The sequence below is a fragment of the Rattus norvegicus genome, chromosome 3 (genome assembly GCF_021556685.1).
Source record: "Rattus norvegicus strain SHRSP/BbbUtx chromosome 3, alternate assembly SHRSP_T2T, whole genome shotgun sequence".
Classification (NCBI taxonomy): Eukaryota; Metazoa; Chordata; class Mammalia; order Rodentia; family Muridae; genus Rattus; species Rattus norvegicus.
In genome coordinates this window covers 82,351,543-82,376,811 of record NC_141536.1, presented here as the reverse complement: position 1 = coordinate 82,376,811, position 25,269 = coordinate 82,351,543, and the positions used below count along the sequence as shown (strand labels likewise).

General features: G+C 36.7%; 1 protein-coding gene and 1 pseudogene across 6 annotated transcripts in view; both read right to left on the bottom strand.

The window, feature by feature from the left end:
- Lrrc4c (leucine rich repeat containing 4C) overlaps nucleotides 1–25,269 on the bottom strand; it is a 1,368,573-nt gene that overhangs the window by 592,067 nt on the left and 751,237 nt on the right.
- LOC147995591 (ribosomal RNA-processing protein 8-like) lies at nucleotides 5,769–7,764 on the bottom strand (annotated as a pseudogene).

The window sequence follows — 25,269 nt, the reverse complement described above, 5'->3', positions numbered from 1 at the left end:
CAAAGCATTAGGGAGGATGAGAAAGTTTTGTATACGAAGAAAAAATGGAAAGCTTTCAATCAGTTCTGATTGTGGATATTGAAATGGAGAACCTGGATGTAGAATGACAGAAGTTTGATAGTGTTGGCAAAGGGAGCGTGCTTGGTATTCTGTGATTAGCGCTGAGATGGAAGTGACAAATGTTAGGGGTATTAACAGAGATAAGGTCCTACATGGTGCCAGCTACTATAAGTTTGTGGCTTGCCTTCTTGGGCCACTGCTGTTGTTTCTAATTCTGTTTCCTTTCCCTGTCTTATATGGTCATTTTACACCAACCTCTGTAGTTTGAATACTGATTGTCCCCAGTTTTGTATGGGTTAGAGTTTAGTACTCTGACTCATGCTTTGGGGATATATGGACCTTTTAGAGAGGACAGCATAGTGTATGCTACTTAGATAATTGTGCAATCTTACATGGGGATTCACTTCTTTCTGTTTTTAAACATGAGCAGTATAAGTCACTATTCATTTCTTCCATGATTTTGCCTTGCCGACAAATTCAACCAGCTACTCATTGGAACCTATAAACATGTGAACCTAAAGAAATCCTTTTATCTTTAGAAGTTTGTTAGCTTACTATTTTTTTATATAGAGAGAAAGATTACTAACACAAACTGGTATACTAAATGTCTTGGGATTAAGTTTTCACTTCAAACATTCATTAAATTACACTTTTCACATCAGATACTTGTTTAAATAACTTGTAACTCAAAATGTGACTTTATAAAATTACTGTTTAACTAACTACAACATGATAATAAAATTTTAAGTAAGAGAATTGAAAATTATTTTCATTGCAATTTAGTTTAGGGGAAAAATAAATAGTTCTAAGAAGTAGCTTAAAAGAAAAATGTAGAAGTTTGAATGGAGTTTCTAGTACGCTAGTATTCCAAATCATGAAACTTTTGAAAACAGGGGATTCTATAAACAACTTCACATTCAAATTTCAAGAGGCTAAATGGAAATCACCAATTAACAAAGAAAGAAGAAGAGAGAAGCACCTTTTGGAAGCATAAACTGCAGGATACTTATCTGAAATCTGTTTCCTCACTGAACTGCAGTCTCACAGGACTGCAGATTATTAATGTCTTTAGAAGATAAAGTATTTCAGAAGGAAACAAAGCAATATTAGAACTTGAGAATGACTAAAGAAACCATGTTTTAGATCCCATAAATTCCATTGGCTACTGCTATGAGCTAACGTTAGAGCAATACTTCAGAGGGTTTTCAGGACTCAGAGCTGGTGCCTTATTTACTGCCGCTAAGCTAAGCAGGGTACTCAAGCTTTTCTCTCTTCCAAATGTTCAATTTTCTTTCACCCCTAGAAGTGTAAGAAGACCATAGAGTAGGATGCAACATATGTTCTCCATAAAACCCACAGCAACTCAGTGAGTCGTGAACCTTCAGGCTCTCAGAAAACTAGGAACAAAATACTGAACAATTGCACAAGGGGGTACGAAAGCAACAACACACTAATGTGCCACCTAAACAGGCAGGAGGAAGGTAATCAGTGCGCACCGAGGTTAATCAGCCCAAATGCGATGAGCTTAGCGGGAGATGTTCAAAAAAGGGATGAAAAATAGAAAATTTTAAGGATTTCCTTTGGTTAATAGTCTGATGAAAACAAAAACACATTGTATAATACAGTTTATACACAAATATAAATTATATTTGTTAAAGATCAAACACGACCATTTTAGAAATTAATTGCACTTTCAAAGTCTCCTCCCAAGTACTCAAATATTTCAAATAACCTTTAAAAATTAATCAAGAGGCTATTAAATACCTACTTAAGAAAGCTTTTGTGACTGTCCAGGGGGTACAATTTTACATACAGATGTGATGCATACGTTGTGTTTTGCTATGGTCCTGTCTCTGTGGGAAGACAGATATTATTTTTGGTGAAGAAAAGCTGTAAGTTTACATTTTTTTGAGATTGAACTATCTCCCTTCCTCTCAGAAAAACAACTGCCAGTCATTTCTATATGGTCTTTTGCCTCTGGGCTTTCATGGAGGTGAATGATGATTCAAGTCTTTGATAATCAAGGTTGTGTATAATGCAGATTAAGTGCAAGTATCCCTGAGAGCAGATCAGCATATAATGCTTCAGTTCCCTGAGCATCTGACAGAAAAGGAACATGTACTGACCAATGGGTGGAATAATAGCTTTGTTGACACTGTCACTAGAGGTGTTCAATTGTCAGTTGTCAGGCAGAAAGGCTAGAGAAGGGAGGGGAGGGACACAATGGGCATGGCTCTGCTTTCTGTGTTTCTTCATTTTCCCACAGACAATAAGCAATTTCTAGCAAATAGCCCCACTATTTTGAAAGTCAGATCATTGCAGTTGTCAAGCTTTCTGTTTCTCCTTCTGTTTTCCAAGAAATTTTCCAACATACTTAAAACATGTGCAATTAATGATGAAAAAAAGATGTGGAAAATAGCCCAAGAATGTTAGAAAAATTGTTAGTGAATTCCAGATTCAAAGGAAAACCTCTGAATGTGGAAAGGACCTCTAAATAGTAGGTTTCTTTTGCTATGATGGGAAGATAATTTACAGAAAAATATTTGATTCTTATAAATTCCTGAAGAAAAGACTGGACCATCACATTATCTTCTTCCTAACTCATATGAACTTTCTTGGATATCATAATATAAGCCACAAGTGCAAGAAAAAAGAAACTAACAATCTATGAGTGTACAACTAATGGAATAGCTGAATGACATCTCTGCTATTTTACAGATTTTTATGGAATGTGTCATGGTCGATGTTGTTTTCTATAGAGGACAGAGGGAGGAGATTTTTGCAAATACTTGTGCTCTTTACTGGAGAGGACACAGGTGGTTGTGGGTGATGGCTCAGTTGATAGGATTCCTCATGTCACTAGGATGCGGACTTGATTGGATTCACAGAACCCAGGGTACAAGCCAGGGCTTGCCTTTGACCCTAGCACTGTTTGAGAGACAGAGACAGGAGATTTGCAGAGAATTACTTGCTGCCAGCATAGCCCCAAGTCAGTGAACTCCTCATTCAGTGAGAAAGCCTATTTCAAAGTAATGACACTAAGAATAATAAAGAGAGACAGATATTCAGTGTCCTCATCCGGCCTCTACAGATGCACATTTGAGCATCTGCTGCTGTAATGCAAGTGTACACATACAAACAACATGGAGTTTAGAGAATATGATTGTGGGAGATTAGAGAAAAGCTAGTCATTCATATATATATTATATATAGTATATATAATTAATATAACTATATATATAATGTATATATTATTTATTATATATAATATATATGTGTGTATTCATTCATATCTAGGAGAAATGATTTATAAGTAAAATAAAATAATAAAGATGTAAACTTTGTTTATTCAAATAGTAGTATTTGGGGAGAAACAGTATTTTAAAATCAGATAGCTGTATAATATAATTAGCATCATCTTTGAACAATTTTGGAAAAAAACAGACACTGTTATTTCAAAGGTAGAAATTTCTCAGAAAATTTTGGTGGTGCCAACATAGCAATACATGCAGTGACAAATGATGCCAAATACATGTATGTATTGGAGGAGGGTTATCTCCAAAGCCACAGGGACATATATACATCTTTTTGTTTGGTTGTATGTCCTCATTTTCAGTCTTAAGAATATACAGCTTTTTGAGTTCGCTAGTAACTATACTTAGGAAGTTATCATGATTACTTAAAGGACAAGCGAGCCAGATAAACCTAAAACCCTTCTGTAAAAAAGAATTGATAAGAGAAAATGACCTTTAAACTACTTGGAAACAGATACTGGGAGAGAGGAAACTACATGGCATAGGAGGAAGAGATAATTCATCTTAGAAAATATTTACCAGGTAAAGAAAAAAAGAGGGAACATAAATTGTGAGCTGAACTGAAACAATGACACAGTCTATTCTCCACCACACAGTGAGCAGTTGGCATGGCCAACAGCCCTATTGTGCCCCTAAACACTCTGCTATTACTGTTCTGTTAGCAATGCCAACATAGCAATTCTAAACACTTTATGTCACATCCTGATTTGCCCTGCAGGATGTTAGCTGCTGATATCTAGTCATTTTAGACCTTGCAAAAACAAAACAATTGTATTTACTACCTGGGAGATAGAAGGCAATGCATGCTAGTGCTACTACCCTATACAGCGTTCATCTGCTTTGTCCTGATGTAAACAGAAGTAACTGAACTAGAAGTGTAAAATGAACCCCTGTAGTCTGTAATACCTATAGGTCTTCATCAAAGGAAATAAAAGAAAAATTAGGTAAACAGAATGTCAGGGGAATTTGATTTTCTAATTATGTATAGAATGGCTGAGGAGATGTGAAAAGCCCTGCATCCAGAATACTGCTGATACACTATTTGAAATAGCGTGCAGCGATAGATGCTAACTAAGGTAGTTTCTTTCCCTAAATTTCTGATTCTTATCTTCTGTGGACATTATCCAGCACATTTTCATCACATTGTTTTACTCAGTTTGATGAAATAAATACTTTCAGGGCTGCAATCATTTGCAGTCCATCAATGAGAATAATTCAGAAAAGCAGAGTTCCCCTCTGAGGGAACTGCAGCTAATACTCTTTCAGTATTTGCATAGTCAAAATAGATAGTGTTGAAGTTAAACAGTGGTGTTGTTTTCTTTTACTTACTCCATGACTATTCAGAGACATCATAGAATTAACTTTCTATGTGCCACTAGGCATCTTTGCCTAATGAGGAGATTTTAACTTTAATGAGACAATATGGCCCCAAGAGCCAACAAAACATATCTAAGGTTTTAACTGTGCATATAAGGATTACAGCATAATTGCCATAGTATGGTTAGCTAGACTGTGGAAATAAGGTAGGTCAAATTCACTACATAGCATTGTTCTTAAAAATTGGGCTGTAATTTTAATCAATCATCATCATCGTGGTCTTCTTCCTCTCAATCTTTAGTCTTCATAACTGTCTCTATTGTGTTCTGCATTTAGTTTTAATTTTTATAGCCATAGCTGGTTTATTTAGTGCCTCTTACTATCCTTAGCCTTAGCTATAAATTTCCTCACTTAATTCATACAACATAATGTAAGACAAGAATTTTACATTTTTCAAATGAGAAATAAAATATTCAGAAGTCAAATGATTTCTCCAGCCTGGATAAAGAGGCAGGAGGATTGCCATTTGTTTTCTTTGAGGTTAGCTTGGAGTTGTGTGAGATGTTGTCTCACAACAACAACAACAGCAACAGCAACACCCTAACAGCAACAAAAACAGGAAAAAATTAAATGATTCTCAGCTGTAAGAAAGAAATTAAAGAACTCCCAGCCCCAAGTGGTAAACTAGCTTTGGAACCTGCCATGAAGCAAAAGCCACTTGTCTGCCGTCTTGAATTGTAAGGAGCAGAAACTATGAATGGGCAGAGGCTGGACAGTGCAGGTCAGAAAACAGCACAATGGAATGCCTATGCCTTCAGAGAGATGAGAGAAACCAAACCGGAGATCCATCAACTCCCAGCTAATTAGTTTCCATGATTCCTGAAGTGACCTACAATTCCCAGATACATCTATACCCTCACAACAAACTCGCCATTCTTGAGCATGTCCAAGAAATTTTATGTGTTCTGTAGTCAAGAAGGCTCCATTAGAGAAGAGCTGAACTGGAGACTTTACCCCAGTGTTCTTGGTACTAAAGGAGGATGGTACCAGGCCCTGGCTCAGAGTCTGAGTAGATACAATCTTTAGAGCTCTGAGATTGATGTCTGAGTTCCACCCTTTCAACTGATGTCCCCTGGTCATCTGTGCTTGTTGAGATAGGGCTTACATTTAAGGCCAGCAAGTAGGGCTTTGGGTGCTATGTCAGGAGGCCCAATCTTTTCAAAGTCAAACAAGAAGTGTCTGTTGGGTGAGTCGTGAGATGACCTTACAACCGAGTTTGCTCACAGCCCCTGAAAAGGTTAGATATCCTTAAAGTGCCTGCTGACTTCAGCCACTTTGAAAAGAGCCCCTGGCTTTAGCACTTGATTTGCTTCCTCACGGAAGTCCCTGATGTTAGTTCCCATTAGTGAAAGGCAAAATGCAGCCACAACCACAGATTCATCCTCCAGAGTCACCTAGACCATGTCACATACAGTGACTCTGGGACCCAGAGAAGCCAAATCAAAGCAATGTACAGGGCTCCTGACACTTAAACCTAAGCAGCAATCTCCTCAGTCAAAGTTACTACCAAAATTTAGGCTTCTGGGATATATCTTTGGCAACAGAGTCCACTGGGTGCATTCTTTACTTGTGGAAAACCATGCTGATAGAGGGAACAAAAGCTTTAGGTTCTTCCTGGAATAGGCATTGGGAAGCACTGTTGGGCTCTGAGTACAGCTTTCCTTAAGGTAGTGAAATCAGGTCCCATCTAGCCATTGAGTCATACGTGCTCACAAGGCTCCAGGTCTAGTCTCTTCACTGTCTGACTCTGTAGGAAGAGGCACCTCAGCCTCTTCTATGGAAGCCTTGGGACGAACATGCTCTGATGTTCAAAGTGGCCAAAATTCATTCTTATGTCTGTGCTTATTCTTCTGCCTATTCTGACACTGCCTGAGGCTCAGGGGATATGAGGGACTAGTGTTGTGTTTTATAAAAAGGAAAAAGAAGCCAAAGATGATGTTTGGATGTTTGGTGGCGCTGCGGTATACTGTTGGGGAAGAAGGTGCCTCTGTGGGCCCATGTTACCTGGCAACAGCCTGGTATGCCTGACTCACTATAAAAGGGGCTGTTTGTCCCCTCCTCACTCTCTTCTCTTGCACCTCTTCTCCTGCCCTCTTACCCTTTCCCCCCTCTGTCACTTCTCTCCCCATTCCCCTCCTGCTTCTCTCCACTCTCTTGGCAGGCCTCTACTACTCTCTCCTCTCTCCCCTCCCCTCTCCTCCCCTTTCTTCTCCTTTCTTCCCCTTTCCCCAACTACCCCCTCTCTCTCTGCCTTTTTCTGTACTCTCTCAACTCCGTTCCCCAAGTGCTAAATAAACTATATTTTATGCTATACCTTCCTCATAGTCCTGTGGCTGGTACCTCAGGGGAAAGGGATGCCTCAGCATGGGCCCTATCCTCTGCACCATAACCGGCCCCTACCAAACATATCCCTGTCTTCTTTTCTTTCTTCTTTTTTTATAAAACACAGCAGTTAGGTGATACGGAGTCACAGCTTGGTTTAGGTGGGTCAGCTGCAGCAGTACTTGTCTTAATTGAATTATAAACTGTTTGGTCAACACTGTCCAGGAGCTGGGTTGGATGCAAATTGGACTATCTCTGGCATTTCCTCTATACTTTTTCCTCTTCAGCAGAGATCCCACCAAAAGGAGCTTGTAGGTGACAGTTTCTTTCTTCTTCCTTGCCCTCAGTGTCACTGAGAGATGGAGCCTGTCTTCTGACATATCCTTTTTTCCCTTCTCCTGTACTTCCTATGAGATGTTGGCAAGTGAGGACCTTTGGAGGAGTTTGTTCTTCTTCCTCCTCCCGTCCCCACTCCCCTTCTCATCCTCCTTCTTTTTCTCAGTCTCGGCCAGGTAGACAGCTGAGGGTTTTCTAGGAGAGCTATGCTGCTTTGAAGGACTGTTATATAGTCAAGAGATGGCAGCACTTGTGGTCTATGACTGGTAGGCCAATCGCAGATGCAACCCGTTGTTGCAGTCCCTAAGCCCAAGATGGCTGTGGCTGCCTAGACACATTCTGGCTCCTTGAACATACCCTTGGTCAGTAGGGTCCAAGTAGCCCATGGTTCCTAGTTTTAGATTTTATTTACTCTCTGACCTTGTCATTCTTCTTTTTAAATGTTAATGGGCTTCTAGTTACAGAATACAAAAGAAATAGTGCTTTTATTTTCTGTATATAAACATCTCATAGATTATCTAATCCAACAACAGAAGACAAAATGAACTCATTCGCTTGGTGATCAGGAATGTCCTCATGATGCATTCGATAAAAGGAAACTTACATCATTTGATTGCTTGAACTCAGTTTATCCATCCCAGTGTTGTACTCAGCCTCATTAATTACTTTTCCTGTTTCTACAATGCTCATCTCACTGTGACACTCATGAAGTCTTTTGCCAAGATGGAATCTTCAGAAAGGCAGGAATCTCAAGTCTTTGTAGAAACTCACCTACCTGGTGCCATATAGTTTGTCTAGTAAATTAACAAAATTGAACATTCAGGGGGGCAGAACATTAAATGGTTTTTACAAGCTGAAGGTCAGAGTGCTATCAGAGAATATGTTTCTTTTTTGGAGGTTATAAGGGAGAATTCATTCTCCTTGATTAATACATTTTTTTCTGGACTTTATTTTTAAGAAGAAATTATAGGATGAAGAAGAAGTGAAAAGAAAGAGGCCACTGGCAAGATGAAAGGGAACAGAGGTGAGTGGTTATGAGGAAAGTCGTTAAGAGGGTATCAAATGCAGGTTTTCATAGGTTCCTTCCTGATCCTCATCACCTCCACACTTAGACCATAGAGTAGACTGTTGCTCTAAAATTGTATTAATGCTGTCTTTTACCCTGCTATAGGTCTGGCACCGCTGTGCCCCAAGATATCTGATAGATATCTTAATCTCAGTCAGCAAAGCGTCTCTCCTGCTCTGCTCCATCCCATATCACACTGCCAAAGGCCTCTCTCCGAGCCTGGCAACAATCTCTCCACCCATCCAGTTCCCAAGACAGGTTTCCATGCCAGAAACATATATCCCTACTTCATGCGCTTAGTGTCCCAGCCGCCACATACTCTCTTAAACTTAATTCGTCACAAGAAAGAACACACAGCACAATAACCTCTGATCCAATTGATAATATATAATTGCCCACATAAACATACAAAGTCCTGTACACATCCATCTCTTAAGAACATTCATAAGAACCTGTAAAAGTTCTGTCTTTGGCCACTCTGTCTCCTCCTCTCTCTTTGTCCTTTCCATTCCAGTCTCCTCCCCTTCCCTCAAACTTTTCTCCCTCCCATCCTTTCTTCTCGTTCAATGACAGGCCTCCTTCTATCCTGTACTGGCCCTCATCTATAACATCATCCCACAGTAGACAATAAAATTAATGTCCTGATGCTCTTCCTATTCCTATCCTCATTCTCATAAAACATGAATTTAGATTACAGAAGTAATATCAAGAGAATCACTCACTTAAGACTGAAGAACTTGTGGAGTGAACCACCTTCCTCTCTAAACCCAGGGAGCTGTCAGTTTTATTGGAAATGAAGTAGCAACCAAATGTATGAAATCAATCTAGTAAGAAAACATCTAAATAAATTTCTATCTATCCTGGCAGAGTGAATGTTGTCAATGAGAAATGCAAAAGGCCAATCATTTCATTTGTTACTATGATTTAAGTAAAATTTAAAAAGTCTAAAATTCAGCATGTCCAAATGTTCTAAATATAAAGTAGAAAAACCAGGAACTCAAGCAAAGAAAATGAGGGAGGTTTACACCCAACCCATTCAAACATTCTGTTTTCAATGCCATTGCATTACTAATCAAAAGGGAACATGTAATCTGACTTCATATGAAAACAATTACATAATGGTATACAGTGATACAAGAAGCACAAGCATAAGTACACACAGATGTTAGTTGCAAAAGCATATCTCTAAGAATATCAATGGAGTAGACTATCACATAAAGAGTACAAATACTCAAGTCTATACACCATTGACAATATACCTATAATTATAACAAGAATTAACAAGGTACCAAGGAAAATCAGTCATTCTTATTAACTTTTATGAATGACTATTTGCTTAGTGACAGGTTTTTTGAAAAGCAAAACATTTGTTAAGTGGCCTTAAAATTCAAGATACATTACAACTTTTCCTGGTAGAACTTTATGTTCTATGAATTTAACAGATATTCCTGAATGGAGTTGGGGGGCGGGGATCATTTCCCTATGTTTTAATGGAAATGTTTCTTAGAAATGATTATCCTGGATGAATGAAGATGAACTAGGAAAAAAAACTTACAACTTTTGTTTAACAGCAAACATTAGTCGTCAGGAAACCTGTAGCAATGCCTACTTCATTACCATGGCATTTTGCTTAAAGATGAGACAGGCTTTGGATATTAGGAATACATCAATTATAAGTATGCCTTGGCTTGTAATATGTACGTACATATGCTTACGTGCACTGAGCAAATTAAGATTTTCTTAGCTCTGTGTAGTGCACAGTCCACAAATGTCGTAATTACAGTATTATGATTAGTATGCAACAACTAAGTGTTCTTCTAAAGGTTATAATGTAACCTTTTAATCATATCTCACATAAACTAACATAGCTCTGTGACGAGCAGAGTGTATTATTCTTAGCAAAAAGGTAATGAAATATCATCCCAAGAGATTAAATTATTTACACAAGATGGAGCAGCTTCCAAATGCCATAATTAGTGTGTGAATCGTCTTGAGACTCCAATTAGAAAGCGCTTTCCACGGAGACAAGGTCTTCATACTGATGGCTTTCAGTAAGTACTGTGTCACTCAATTTAATGACACTTTATGTGATTTCCATATTTTAAAATAATCACAGGATGGACAATCAGATGAATACAGGTGTTATTTATGCGTCCACTGATGCATATGCATGGATGAATGCTGTAATCACTGGCATTGTCTTGCCAAGCTCTTCCTCAGAAGCCACCATGAGAATGTGTACATTCATTTTCTCTTAAAAGGACAACCATATTGTTTTTTATTCTTTACATTATGAATCTCTCACTATGCGATCAAGAAAATATAAATCATGTGGCTTCACCTTTCCATAAAAGTGTCTAATTAAGATTAAACTTGTCCCTGTGGTAAATGTAAAATGATTTAATTATAATCAAAATGCTCTCGATTGAATAGCTTCAGTTTCAAAGAGTCACTTTCCTAGTGCTAAGAAGCTCATTAAATTCAATTTGCAGTAATGTACTGCTGTCATGTTTCCTTTCTGAACCACAGTATTACATTAAAGTTCTTTGATTATTTCCCTGTAGGGTAGCATTAATGTGACACACCATGTGAAAGAAAAGCTCAAATGAGACTCAAAGATGCACTACTTTATTTTAAAGTTTTTCTCAATAGATGTTAATATTTAGCAGCATGAAAAATATGCAATAAAAAACAGCCTGTCTTAGGAACACAGGGAAAACAAATGTTATTAGTGTTTGTCCTGGACCACTGGGAGTTTCTATTTGTGTGACTGCAGTTGTGTGTGTTATCATATAGTGTAGATGATGCATTTTGCTTATTTTACAAGTATCACAGACACTTATTTCCAAGTTCTAATGGATCTTATGATTTTATTATTCTTTTCTCTTTCACTGTCCTGAAAATGTGAAATTATTGCTTACAAGATATAGATAAATATAAGAAAAGAAAACTGGAGGAGGGGTGAAAATCAAGAAACAAGGGAGAGAATTATATTTCTAATGTGGTTATTTCATTAAATTAATGGGTTATTTATATTCAAATTAATAGAATTATATTTAAATTAATAACGTGTTATTAGACAGAGGCATCCAATTATTTTTACATTTATTCAATTAGTATATAGTAAAGGCATGCACTTTCTAGCTATGTAGGGAAATCAAAAGACAGTCCATGTGAGCGACTCCTCTCCTACTCTCTGAGTCATGAGAGTCAAACTTTTATCAGCATGGTCAGAAGGGCCCTAATTAACTGAGCAATCTCACCAACCTTACCACTCACATTTTTTTGGACAGATCTTGTCTCAAGTTTATTTGTAAAAACAGCCTAGGACACTGTCATCTGCAAATAGTGTGTATGTTGGTGTGTCACAGCAGTCCATCTGTCTTCACACTGGCAGGAGCCTTTTTATGGGGCCTTCACAGGGTCCTGGGCACCACTGGGAGCCTGGGCTGGAGCTGAAGCCTGAGCCTTAGCTGGAGCTTTGGCCTCTGCCTTGGTTTGAACCTTGGGCTTTGGTTGGCAGAGCCTACGACCCGTGGCCATGTAGCTTCGAATCTTCTTCCTAAGCTTGGGGTGAGCGATGAAAGCCGCTGTGGAAATAAGTGTGAAGTTTCTCATAAATGTCTAAAAATAAACTAGGATCCAGTTGTGCCATTTCTGGTATACTCAAGGAACTCTCAAATCGGTGTACCATAAAGATACTTGTTCATTAATATCTATCGTGGTACTTTTCATAATGTAAAAGGCATAAAAATTAATCTATGTGTACATCAATAGATGAATGGATAATGATGATATCACTTTTGAGTTTCATTCAGTCACAAAGAACAAAATTAGGCTCCTTTCCAAAACAAACAAACAAACAAACAAACAAACTTGAGGTCTCATTAAGGGAAATAAATCATAGAAATATAAAAAGTTTTCAAGCATACGCTGAGTCTAAATTTCAAAGTTAGAAAATGAAAGACATGGAAAGTGAAAGCAGTTACGATCAGTTGAGGCTAGATTAAAAAATTCTTAGAGGAGAAATGAAGACAATGTAAAACCTTTCTCTTGTACTGATTTTTGCTACTTTTTAATTATGTATTATGAAAACTTTCTCTATTTGGGTGAACAGTGCCCTCATTCTGAAAATCCATGGCTCATGTTAATTCAGTCTTTGAGTAGCAAGTAACTGAAATGTGTTGATGTCAGTGATTATCTTTCACAAACACCACTACGTAAAGATACCATATCTGTTTCTATTGTCCATTCCTTAGCATTGTAGCTCAACAGCGACAATTCAAAAAATTGCATATTGCTCAAACTGCTGTTTTAAAAGCTTATTCTACATGATAGACTCTGCTTGACGAGTCCATATATTTAATATTTCGATTGATCATTATATAATTATGTAGTCCAATTGTTTACTCTTTTCTTTCCTTATATTTGATTTTTTTACTCTTGTATTATGTTGGAAATAATGGATAATTGACTATGTGGGGCTTTTAAGAGTCCAAACCTTCACCACCACAAATACAAGTATTAAAAGCTAAATAAAATATGACTGGCATATACTCTCAGGAGAAGACAGGAATTTCATATGTGTTTCTGATTTAATTTCTATTCAATAGATCAAGAACATGAAATTGAATGAATGGGTGACTCATTCAAGACAGCAAAGCCAGATGGTCCTATTGTTGGGGTTTGAAAAGGAAACTGGTGTAAAGACTTCATGTATTTTACCATTTTCTTCAAAAATGCAGTAAAAGAGGTAGGGAATGCATACAGAGATACTTGTATAGGCATCTAGTTTATGGAGGAGAGACCACGTAGTCACAGGCATGTTATAAATGAATGATATGTGAACACTGCTATTGCACTTTTTATCCTATAGAATCCTAAATACATTTCCATTCATGTCATCAAACTCTGGGATTTTTTTTCTGTAGTTGGTACTTCTACATCCTGCTCTCATCTAATGATGATTTCCTCCAATTGTTTAATGCAGTTAATACCTTCAAGGAGTTCCTCAATTCTGCTTACTAGTCTGCATCTTCATTGTAGATCTCTCCTAGGTTTAGCTCTGTCTCTGTATAGAGATGGATGTTTCCACTGATATGACTAGTATAAAATGTAGTAGGCATTGAACTTATTATCTTTGGGAACTATTCTTAACTCCCTGAGGAAGGGATTTTTTTAAATCTTTATTTTAAGCTTGGCAGCGGTGGTATACAACTATTCCAGTACTTTGGAGGCAGAGGCAGGGAGATTCCTGAGTTTGAGGCCAGTGTGGACTACAAAATGAGTTCTAAAAAGTAGAGGATATATAGAGAAACCCTGTCTCATAAATCAAACAAAACCAACCAAGTAACCAATCAACCAAAAAAAATCACTTTATTTTAAAACAGTAAGAGACTGGGGGGATTGAATTCTAGTAATTTTTTTGTTTTAATGTTATTAAAGCAGAGATTCAATAATCTTACAGACACATCTGGCAAAATAAGAATTGATTTGAAAAGTTAACAAATTAGAACTAGAAATTATTGGTTATCAATAATAAATTATATATGACAGGATAGAATTGCCAATGCTTGGTGACATTTGTGTTGTCAAAACTCAAGAAAGGAGAATCAAGCATGTTGACAGTGGTTAAGGGCATTTTAAAATGCTTTCTATCACACTGCAATTTGTCAGCGAAAATGGTGAGTAGGTTCAAGGTACTGATAAAGTTAGACAGACCCAGACCCAGTCTAATGTTATCAGGAAAGCAGAGCAGAATGAATAATAAATACTGAACTAGCCTGTGTCCAGAATTGTTGTGATAATATATGATCTAGAAATTCTTATAAAAATTATATGATAAATAAATTATTTTCATCTCTCGGTTTTCTGTCATCTTTTCATTGCTTTTCAAGTACAGGAACTAAAAATAATAAGGGAGAATATTCATACAGAACTAAGACAACAGAACAAAATAACTTTGCCAAGAAGTAACATGAAGATAAACGAAGCAAACAAAAAGAGAGTAGAGGAAGAAAAGAATCTCTTGCACCAAACATCGTGGAGCTTTCAATCTTTGCATCTTGGGAAGGGGTTAAGAAAATCATAGAATTTGATTAATTAAGAAACAAATCATGTGGGGTTGGGGATTTAGCTCAGTGGTAGAGCACTTGCCTAGCAAGCGCAAGGCCCTGGGTTCGGTCCCCAGCTCCAAAAAAATGAAAAGAAAAAAAAATTAAAAAAGAAGAAACAAATCATGTAAATTTAGGGTGAGTTTGCTGTTCTACGGTCAGGCAAGGTATAAGCAAATCCTCCCTTCATCATCATGACTTAGAATACATGTTTCCTCTATGTGGAGGAGTGTAACTTAAGTAGTGATTACTATGTTAATAATCAGTATGCAAGATTCCCAATTATTCTTAACTGTTGACTGAATTTCTTGTTCAAATGTATTAAATGTTTTAACATTGTTTCCTATTATTAGCTTGATAAAGAGAATGAACCACTAATGATTATATGTACATATATGCATGTATACATATATATTATATCTGATATCTAAAATCTAAGTGTTTGTATTTTCACATTTATGAAGAGGGAAAACCATTCTTTCTCTCCCTTCCTCAATCCATCTTTTTCCCTTCATCTATCCCTCCTATCACCTTAGCTTCCTACTTTCATATTTTCTTTCTTCCTTTTGAGAAAAGGTCTTTCTATTTTTCCCATAGAAGTTATGATCCTTCTAGTCCACCATCTACCATCGCAGATCTTACAGGCAGGCAACGTCAGGTTTCACCACATTTGGAGATTTCGACAGCAATTTGCACGACTAATACTTACCCAAAGAAAAGAATGTAGAACCAAAGTGACTCTTAGTAACGTCAGATTATATCAGACTCATTTGTGAGTTACATGTGTGTCGGAGAGATTATGTGAAGCCTGTCTGTCTGTAATCCTGTCACACAGGGAGGCTAGGCCTTTGCTTACATAATAACAAGGGCTATAAGTAAACTAAGGCTATGGAGTGAAGAACAGGGCACTGGGCAGAGAACCCATCCAGCCTTAGGGAAATATCTCTTTGAACCAGAGTCCTCAATTTTAAAATAAAGAATAGTAATTTCTATACTGTAAGTATAGAAAGGGTTAACTGACCTAATCTAAATTCAAAGCTTCAGATTATGGCTGACGCACTGTTAGGTATTATTAACTTTATTTATATTCATCTCAATACATATTCATGGAACACTTCAAGTGCTGAAAGTTATTCTCTTTCGAGTTGATCTTCATGTATAAATTTGTACATGTATGCAATTATTAAAAAATATCATTGTTTGATTATATTTCAAAAACCCTTTGTTTTTATTTAGTAGATTCATGAATTTACTTTTCGTCATTATTGTTGGTTTTTGAGACACAGAGTTTTACTCTGTACCCAAGGCTGGCCTTTATCTCATAATTCCAACTGCTGCATCACCTTAGCGTTCTTTCCTTTCTTAAATCTACAAACAGGTTATATTCCATTACTGTTCAGAGAACACCTTGGTCTTTCAGGTTGTGTTTGTGTGTCCCATGTGGCATGTGTAAGAGACAAAGGACCATGTAGGGTTTTCGTAATCAACATCTACCTCTTCTCATCATTATTTCCCCCTTCTTATGCATAGAAAATACAAGATAATATTTATTTACCTTAACAACACTATAGTGAGAATTCTTCCTGATTTTTATTCCGTACTAATTTGTAATTAGGTGTATAGTTCAGAATAACACTGGATAAAATTATTCAGACATTACTTGAAAAAAAAGGAATCGGGGAAGATATTCATGAACACATTTACACAAATAAGTTTGAGGTTACAGTCTAGGCATCAAGTACATGCCACAGAAGTGTGAAGACTTAATTTCAAATCTGCATTTACTACATAAAGCTCAGACCAGTAGTACACATCTGCCATCTAGTACTAAAGCCATGAGATGGTGATGCAGAGACAAGAGGAACTAAGATGCTCATGGACCAGATTGCTTGGCATATGTAGCACAGATGGGGGGAAAATAATAATGAGAAAAGGTAGATGTTGATTACGGAAACCCTACATTGTCCTTTGCCTCCTACACATGCAACATGGCACACACAAACACATGCCAAAAGACCAAGGTGATTTCTGAATAGTAATGGAATATAACCTGTTTGTAGATTTAAGAAAAGAAACAACACTTTGATTTATAACATACAAAAACTGCTGATTTTCAGTCCTATGAGAAAAACCATGAAAGAATTTTCAGGTTTAATGTTTTTAATTTATAAGTTAGAAACTTAAATGTGTGTCCTAATGAGAAGCCCAAGACAGAATAACAAATTAATCACATTAGGAAAACCATGCCCTTTGCATTTTCCTGCTCCTGGGAACATAGTACTGAATTTTAATGTTACATTAACATTTGCAATAAAAGTTAAAAATCCTAAAACTACAATTCATACTTCTTTGTAAAATAATGTGGTGATCATATAAAAATAACCACATGTACTAATTCAAGAGGACTAAAGAGAAGGATTAATTGTGGCCACTTGCAATTACATGGGCGTTTTTAGGGATGTTTGATTAAGGTAGTGACTTAATTAAAGTTTGTTCATGACATCAAGGACAAATGTTACACATTTATCTTGTGTTACTTAATGGACATTTTCAGCAAGGACTTATATTTCAAACCCTGGCTAATATTTCTTCAGGTGATAACTGTTTTGTAGGGTATAATGTGTTTTTATTTTGCTTCAGATGATTTGTTTTTGTTTTTATTCTTGTTTAGAAAACTTTATGGTAACTATATTCCTACTACATAATGTAACCAACATACATGGCCCAGTATGTAGCAAAGGTTGACCCTTATCCCATAATTATTCCATCTGTTGACTGCTGGGATTACAAGTGCATGTCCCTATACATAGTTGAAATAATTAACTTGTGAATTTAAGTTCACCTAAAGGCTATGTATATATTTAACCTCACCATGTAAATACCTATTATAGGTAAAATAAAAAATATTCAATATTTAGATTCAGACATAGGGTATTTTATATATTTACTTTTTAAATAAATATTGTAATCTTATCATACAACATCATGTAATATATTATATGTAATATTGCATATGGATATCCACATACCATTACTTACAAGTACATAATCATGTACATGATGTTTGAAGGGGAAGAGTCAAATATATTAGCTTATATTATTAGCATATTGGGAATTTTTTTTATTTTTTTCTAGCAGACTCAAGAACATATACTAGAAATGATTACTTAAGAGAGAATCTTACATAAATTAATTTGTTCCTGGGCTTTTTCTCATTGCTCTTTTGTGGGTACACATCCTAGTTCAGCAATATGTTTGTCTCAAGCCTTGAAAGAGAATCTTAAGTACCATTTACTTTCATTAATAATGATCTTAAATTATGAAGAACATAATCCAGGCTCTGGATGGTTCAAATGTATTCCATGACACATGGCCATTATCATTCAGAGTACTCAGTCTCATCTGAAAAACTATTTTAAAAAGCTGAATGTCAAAAATAGATACTTTGAAGTATGTTTGCTTAAAGTAAGTATTTGACCTGAGCTTCTGTACCTAGATGTATTTGTGAAAAGGAGGAGGAGGAGAACAAGAACATCAACCACAAAATAAAATGAAGGAAGAAAATGATAACATTACTGTATCTCCTGGCCTCCTGTTTAGTGGAGATATTCATGGGCACCATAACCTACAAAATTCAACAAAATATATAAACGTATATATAATATATATTATATACAGAGAGACTCCCTCTTTCTAATCTAAACTATTTGCTCTGATAATTTTAATGAAAGGACTGTATTCTTAACCAGATAATTTTATACTATATTTTATTCAAAATATTGAGGAAGAAAGCAAGGATGAGTGTGAAAAACTTTGGTCCTGTTCTATCTGAAGGTGCTAACATACCTTTTCACATAGGTTATAAGGAAATGTATCCCTGCAAAGAACAGGATTTTTGAAGACTTTTTACCCAAGTTACAAGCCCATCTCTGACACTTTGATGCTTAATAAATTTTATGATGTAGCCTGAATAATATGACTTAAGAATATCAACAGTTTTAAATGGACATATGATAAAACATTATTAACATTATATTGTGAATGAGACATTTGCAGATATGTGCTAATGTTTTTCCTTCTATCTTTCTTTCTATCTATCTATCTATCTATCTATCTATTTATCCAAGTATATCTATTATGTCTGTGTATTTGAATATGAAATGTTTTAGTTTGCAAAACTATAAAATTAGTGAAATTCAATTTTCAAGCAAAGTAAAAAGTCTAGAGAAGACAGTTAATGACTTGCTTCCCCATTCATTGTAATATTTTTACATCAGTTTTCCCATAGAATACAACTGTCCTTCATACTCATCCAAGGAAAAATCTACCAAGATGAAGTATCAATTCTGAACACGCAAGTCTCAATTCTAGGCCCCAAATGCAAGAATTCTATCACCCACATTTGTAAAAGAAAATTTACTAAAGCTCAAAGGACACATTGAACCTCATACAATAATAGTAGGAGATTTCAACAATCCACTCTTTGCAATGGACAGGTCATTAAAATAGAAGCTCAATGGAGACATGGTAAAATTAACAGAATTTTTAAACCAAATGGATTTAACAGATATCTACAGAACATTTCACCCCAAAACAAGAGAATGTACCTTTTTCTCAGCATCTGATGATACCTTCTCCAAGACTGACCATATAATTGGACATAAAACAAACCTCAACAGATACAAGAATATTGAAATAATCCCATGCATTTTATCTGATAACCATTGCTAGACTTCAATAACAATAAATATAATAGAAATCTCACATGCTTCTGAAAACTGAACAACTCTTTGATCAATGAAAACTTGGTCAGGGAAGAAACAAAAAAAGAAATCAAGGACTATAGGGTTCAATGAAATGAAGACACATCATACCCAAACTAATATGACACAATAAAAGCAGTGTTAAGAGAAAAAAAATCATAGCAATTTGTGTCTTCATAAAGAAATTGGAGGGATCCCATACAAACAACAGCACATCTAAAAAGTCTAGAACAGAAAGAAACAAACACAACAAAGATGAGTATACAGCAGGAAATAGTCAAAATCAGGGATGAAATCAATCAGTTACAATTAAAAGGAGCTATACAAAGAATCAACAAAACCAAGAGCTGGTTCTTTGAGACAATCAACAAGATAGGTAAACCTTTAGTCAAACTAACTAATAGGCAAAGAGAAATATCTGAAATAGCAAACTCAGAAAGGAAAAGGGAGACATAGCAACAGAAACTGAGGAAATTCAAAAAATCAATCAGAACCTACTTTAAAAGCCTATATTCTAAAAATCTAGAAAATAAATGAAATGGATGGTTTTCTAAGCAAATACTACATACTGAGGTTGAATCAAGATCAGGTAAACTATCTAAACTGTCCCATAACCCTTAAGAAAATAGAAATAGCCATCAAAATTTCCCAAGTTTAAAAAAAAAAGCCAAGAACCAGATGGTTTTCAGGCAGAGTTCTACCAGACCTTCAAAGAAGACCTAATACTAATTCTCTTCAAATTATTCCATGAAATAAAAACAGAAGAAATCCTACCTAGTTCATTCTAGGGAGCCACAGTTATGCTGATACCTAAATCACAAACTGACCCAACAAAGAAAGGGAACTTCTTTCAAATAATCTCTCATGAATATCTGTGCAAAAAATACACACTAGAATTCTCACAAACTCAATCCAAGAAAACATTGAAACCATCATTCTTCATGATCAAGTAGGCTTCATCCCAGGGTTTCCAGCGTGGTTCAATATGTGAAAAATCCATCAAAAACGTGTATTTTATGAACAAATTCAAGATAAAAAACACACTATCATCTCATTAGATGCTGAAAAAAACCTTTGACAAAATACAACACCTCTTCATGTTAAAAGTCTTGGAGAGATCAGGAATTCATTGCACATACTTAAATGGAATAAAGGGATTATATTGAGCAAACCAACAGCCAACATTAAATTAAATGGAGAGAAACTAGAAGTAACCCCATGAAAATCCTGGATAAGACAAGGTTCTATTCCCTCCCCTTTTTTATTCAACATAGTACTCAAAGTTCTAGCTAGAGCAACAAGAAAACAAAAGGGGATCAATGGAATGCATGATAAAAAGGAAGAAGTCAAAATATCACTATTTGTAGATGATATGATAGTGTACATTAAGGACCCTCAACATTTCACCAGAGAAGTACTATAGCTGATAAACAACTTCAGCCACATGGAAGGATACAAAGTTAACTCAAGCAAATCGATAGCCTTTACTTATACAAGTCATAAACAGGTGAAGAAAGAAGTTAGGGAACAACATCCTTCACAATAGACACAAATATTATAAAATATATTGGTGTGATTCTAACTAAGCAAGTGAAAGAACTATATGACAAGAACTTCAAATCTCTGAAAAAGAAATCTAAGAAAACGTTAGACGATGGAGAGATCACCTAGGCTCATGGACTGGTAAGGTTAATATAGTGACAAATGGCCATCTTACCAAAAGCAATCTACAGATTCAGTGCAATCCCCATCAAAATGCAAACGCAATTCTTCAAAGAGTTGGAAAGTGCAATTCCCAACTTTATATGGAAAAAGAAAACACCCAGCTTAGCCAAAACAGTAAAAGAATTTCTGGGGGAATCATCATCTTAGTTTAAGTTGTACTACAAAGCAATAGTGATAAAAACCATATGGTATTGATACAGAAAGAGACAGGATTTCTTTCAATCGAAGAATGGATATGGAAAATGTGGTTTATTTACATGATAAAGTACTATTTAGCCTTAAAATGAAGACAGGCAAATGGATGGAACTAGAAAATATCAAACTGAGTCAGGTAACTCTGACCCAAGAGGACATGCATGGTATATACTTGCTGATTAGTGGATATTAGTCAAAAAGTACAGAATATTTAGGATAAAACACACAAGACAATAAGAAATATAACAAGCGGAAAAGCCCAAGTGAGGATGCTTCAATTCCATTTAGAAGGGGAAGGAAATAATTAAGGGAGTCAGAGGAAGGGAGGGATCTGTGTGACAGAGTGGAAGAGGAGGAAAGAGGAACAGGATCAGGTTCTGGGGTGGGGCAAACAAGAAAGAAGCCCAGAAGGCCAAGAAAATGAATGGAGATTGTAGGGCAGTGGGCTATGAAGGGTACCCTGATTCTTGGTCCAGCTAGATCATGTCCTGGGAGACCCTACTACAGGCACATTCACAGTCTTCCAAAACATCAGGGCCTTCATATCCCCTAGAGACTCCTGTAGAAAGGTTTAAGACAGAACAGTGACCTAGGGCAATGCCCCAAGCCTCTCCTCCATAGGTGAGTAAATGACCATAGGTCATGTAGGTTCAAGAGAGATCAGTTGCATAAGCAGGACCATGTCCCCGACTATGTATATGAGGTCTTCCCAAGCTCTGAGGCCAAATCTATAGGAAATACCTGCTGTCAGACACTGACCCATCCAAAAACTGTATTTAAGAATTATGTTCAGACACATGCTCCACTATGTTCATAGTAGCCTTATTTATATTAGCCAGAAGCTGGGAAGAACTCAGATCCGCTTCAACAGAGGAATGGATACAGAAATGTGGTACATCTACACAATGGAGTACTACTCAGCAATCAAAAACAATGACTTCTTGAAATCATAGGCAAATGGATGGAACTAGAAAATATCATCCTGGTTGAGGTAACCCAATCACAGAAAAACACACATGGTATGCACTCATTGATAAATGGATATTAGCCCAAATGCTTGAATTACCCAAGATGCAATGCACAGACCACATGAAACTCAAGAAGGATGATGAAAATGCGATGCTTCCCTCTTTATTTGAAAGGGGAATAAAAGTATCCATAGGAGGGGATAGGGAGGCAAAGTTTGGAGCAGAGACTGAAGAAACAACCATTCAGAGCCTGCCCCACAAGTATCCCAAATAGATACAGCCACCAAAACTAGATAAGATGGATGAAACTAAGAAGTGAATGCTGACAGGAACCGGGTATAGATCTTTCCGAAAAGACACAGCCAGAACATATCAAATGCAGAGGCAAATGCTAGCACCAAACCATTGAACTTAAGAACGGGACCCCCATTGGAGGAAATAGAAAAAGGACTGAAAGAGCTGAAGGGGTTTGAGACTTCATAAGAACAACAATGCCAACCAACCAGAGCTTCCATGGACTAAACCACTACCCAAAGACTATACATGGACTGACCCTGGGATCCAATTGCATAGGTAGCAGTGAATAGCCTAGTTGGGGCACCAGTGGAAGGGGAAGCGTTTGGTACTGCCAAGGGTGGACCCTCAGTGTAGGGGGGCAGTAATGGGGAGTGGATGAGGAGGTGAACACCCATATATAAGGAGGGTTTAGGTGGCTGATGAACAGGAAACCGAGAAAGGAATAACATTTGAAATGTAAATAAAAAATACCTAATTTAATAAAAATGGGAAAAAAAAGAATTGTGTTCATAAAGAATAAAGGTGTACAGGAATTATTCCATCATCTGACAGCTTCTGTCATAAGAGCTGTAACACTGCTGCTTGGGGAAGAGATCTGATCTCTTGAAATCTTTGCCAGAAACTCTCTTGCCAGCTAGTCAGTTTCCTGCTGGTTCAGCCTGTCCGGAGCAATGGAAGAGGCATGGGTAGAAAGGAACAGAACCAGCAGAAGAGGAGCAGAAGCAGCCACCTGCCCCCTCCCTGCCTGAATTCTCTTTCCTTTTGCCAGAACCTATAGACCTAGCTGGGCCAGAGATCTCCAGGGAAAGTCCTAGACATGAGAGCCCCACAGGAGATAAGCAACATTGGGTGGTGGGAGGTGGGGGCACCCTCTAGTAAGTACCAGAGACCCCCGAGGTGAGAGACTCTAAGAACTCAGTGGGGTTGACCTTAGCCAAAAAAAACCAACACTGGAGAGATGGAACTCGAACAGTTCCCCTGCAGTAGATAGACAGGACCTCAAGCAGAGGGACAATACTACTAACCCACAGTCAAAATTTCTGACCCAGAACTGTTTTTGTCTAGAATACTTTTGGGGACAAAAATGGAGAAGAGACTAAAACGAAAGGTGGCTCAGTGACCGGTCAACTTGTGATCCGTCTCCAGGGTTGGAGGTGAGGGGAACAAGGCCTGAGACTATTACTAACTGGAACCTATCATGGCGGTCCTCTGAGAGGCCCTACTAGCAGTTGACAGAAAAAGAAGCAGATACCTACACCCCACAATTGGACTGATGTCAGAAACCCTTATGGTTTAATTGAGGGAAGTACTGAAGAAGCTGAAGAGGAGAGTGACCCCATAGGAAGACCAGCAGTCTCAGACCCCAGGGAGCTCCCAGAGACTGAGCCACCAACCAGGAGCATCCACTGATGGATTAGAGGTCCCTGGCAAAAATATAGCAGAGGTCTAACCAGGCAGGAGAAGGTACACTTAATCCTCAAGGGAATTAAGACCCCAGGGAAGGCAGAGGGAAGACACCCTCTGGGAGGCAAGGGAGAGGAGGACTGGGGGTAGGAACTGTGGGAGGGCGACTGAGGGGTAAAATAACTGGAATGTAAATATAATAATAATAATTGATGGTAATAATTATAATAATGAGAAGTGCATCCATTTCAAAAAGTACTAAATACATTTTGAAAATTGAAGATATGACAATAGCAACAACAAATAAATAAAGATGTCCGTGTTATAGAAGTGACCACAGTATTAATTCAAGAGTTGTATATACAAAATATTGAGGATTTCATCTTGGTGTTTCTTGAATTAATTTAAAAGAAGGCAAATCACTCATTGGGAGGAATGTCATACATGATGTTCTATATAGAGGTCCTGGTGAGGCAGAACACAGGTGGCAGCATCCACCATTACCCTACATCCCCAGCCTCCCAGAAACAGGAATGAACTCTCAGGAGGCTATCTTCCCAATTAGTGAACCTTTCATCTGGAGCACCTTAATTCCAACGCATCTTGTGCCAGACCTAGTACCCAGACAATTTAAAATGCAAAATCATAAAATGAAAACTTAATATTACTTATTATTTTAAACACATTGAATGCCTGGGTTGAGAATATAAATATAAATATATTCATAAAATTATATATACATATATATATATATATATATACTTTCAGGAAAACACATAGCTCATAGAATGTGTCAAAATATATTAGCATGCAAAGATATTCTCATTTGATCTGTTCACGTTTCAAACAACTGGTGAATTTTAATTATTGATTCAAACCGTCTAGTTAAGAACACATTCATTTGATATATATTTATTATTTTTATATGATAATATCAAATAAAGAATTAACTCTGATTTATACATGTATGTATGTATGTATGTATGTATGTATGTATGTACGTATGTATGTATAGCACATCTTAACTATCCTGACAGCAGCCAGACTCACCTGAATTGAATAGTTTTCCAATAACCCCAATACAATTGGAAGACTTGGGGAAATGCAAGCTAAAATCATGTTTTATTAGTATAAATCAATTAGAAATTCTTACTTACACAAAGTCAATTATACTAGTCTTTAAAATAAAGAATTTAATTGTTTGATACTTTTATGCATTTATGAAATATAGTTTTTCATATTATATTCATGTGTTACTTACTTGCTTTTACTTCACCAACTTTCCCTATCCAGTCTTCCTCTCAGCTTCATGTTTCTTTTTCTTTGTTA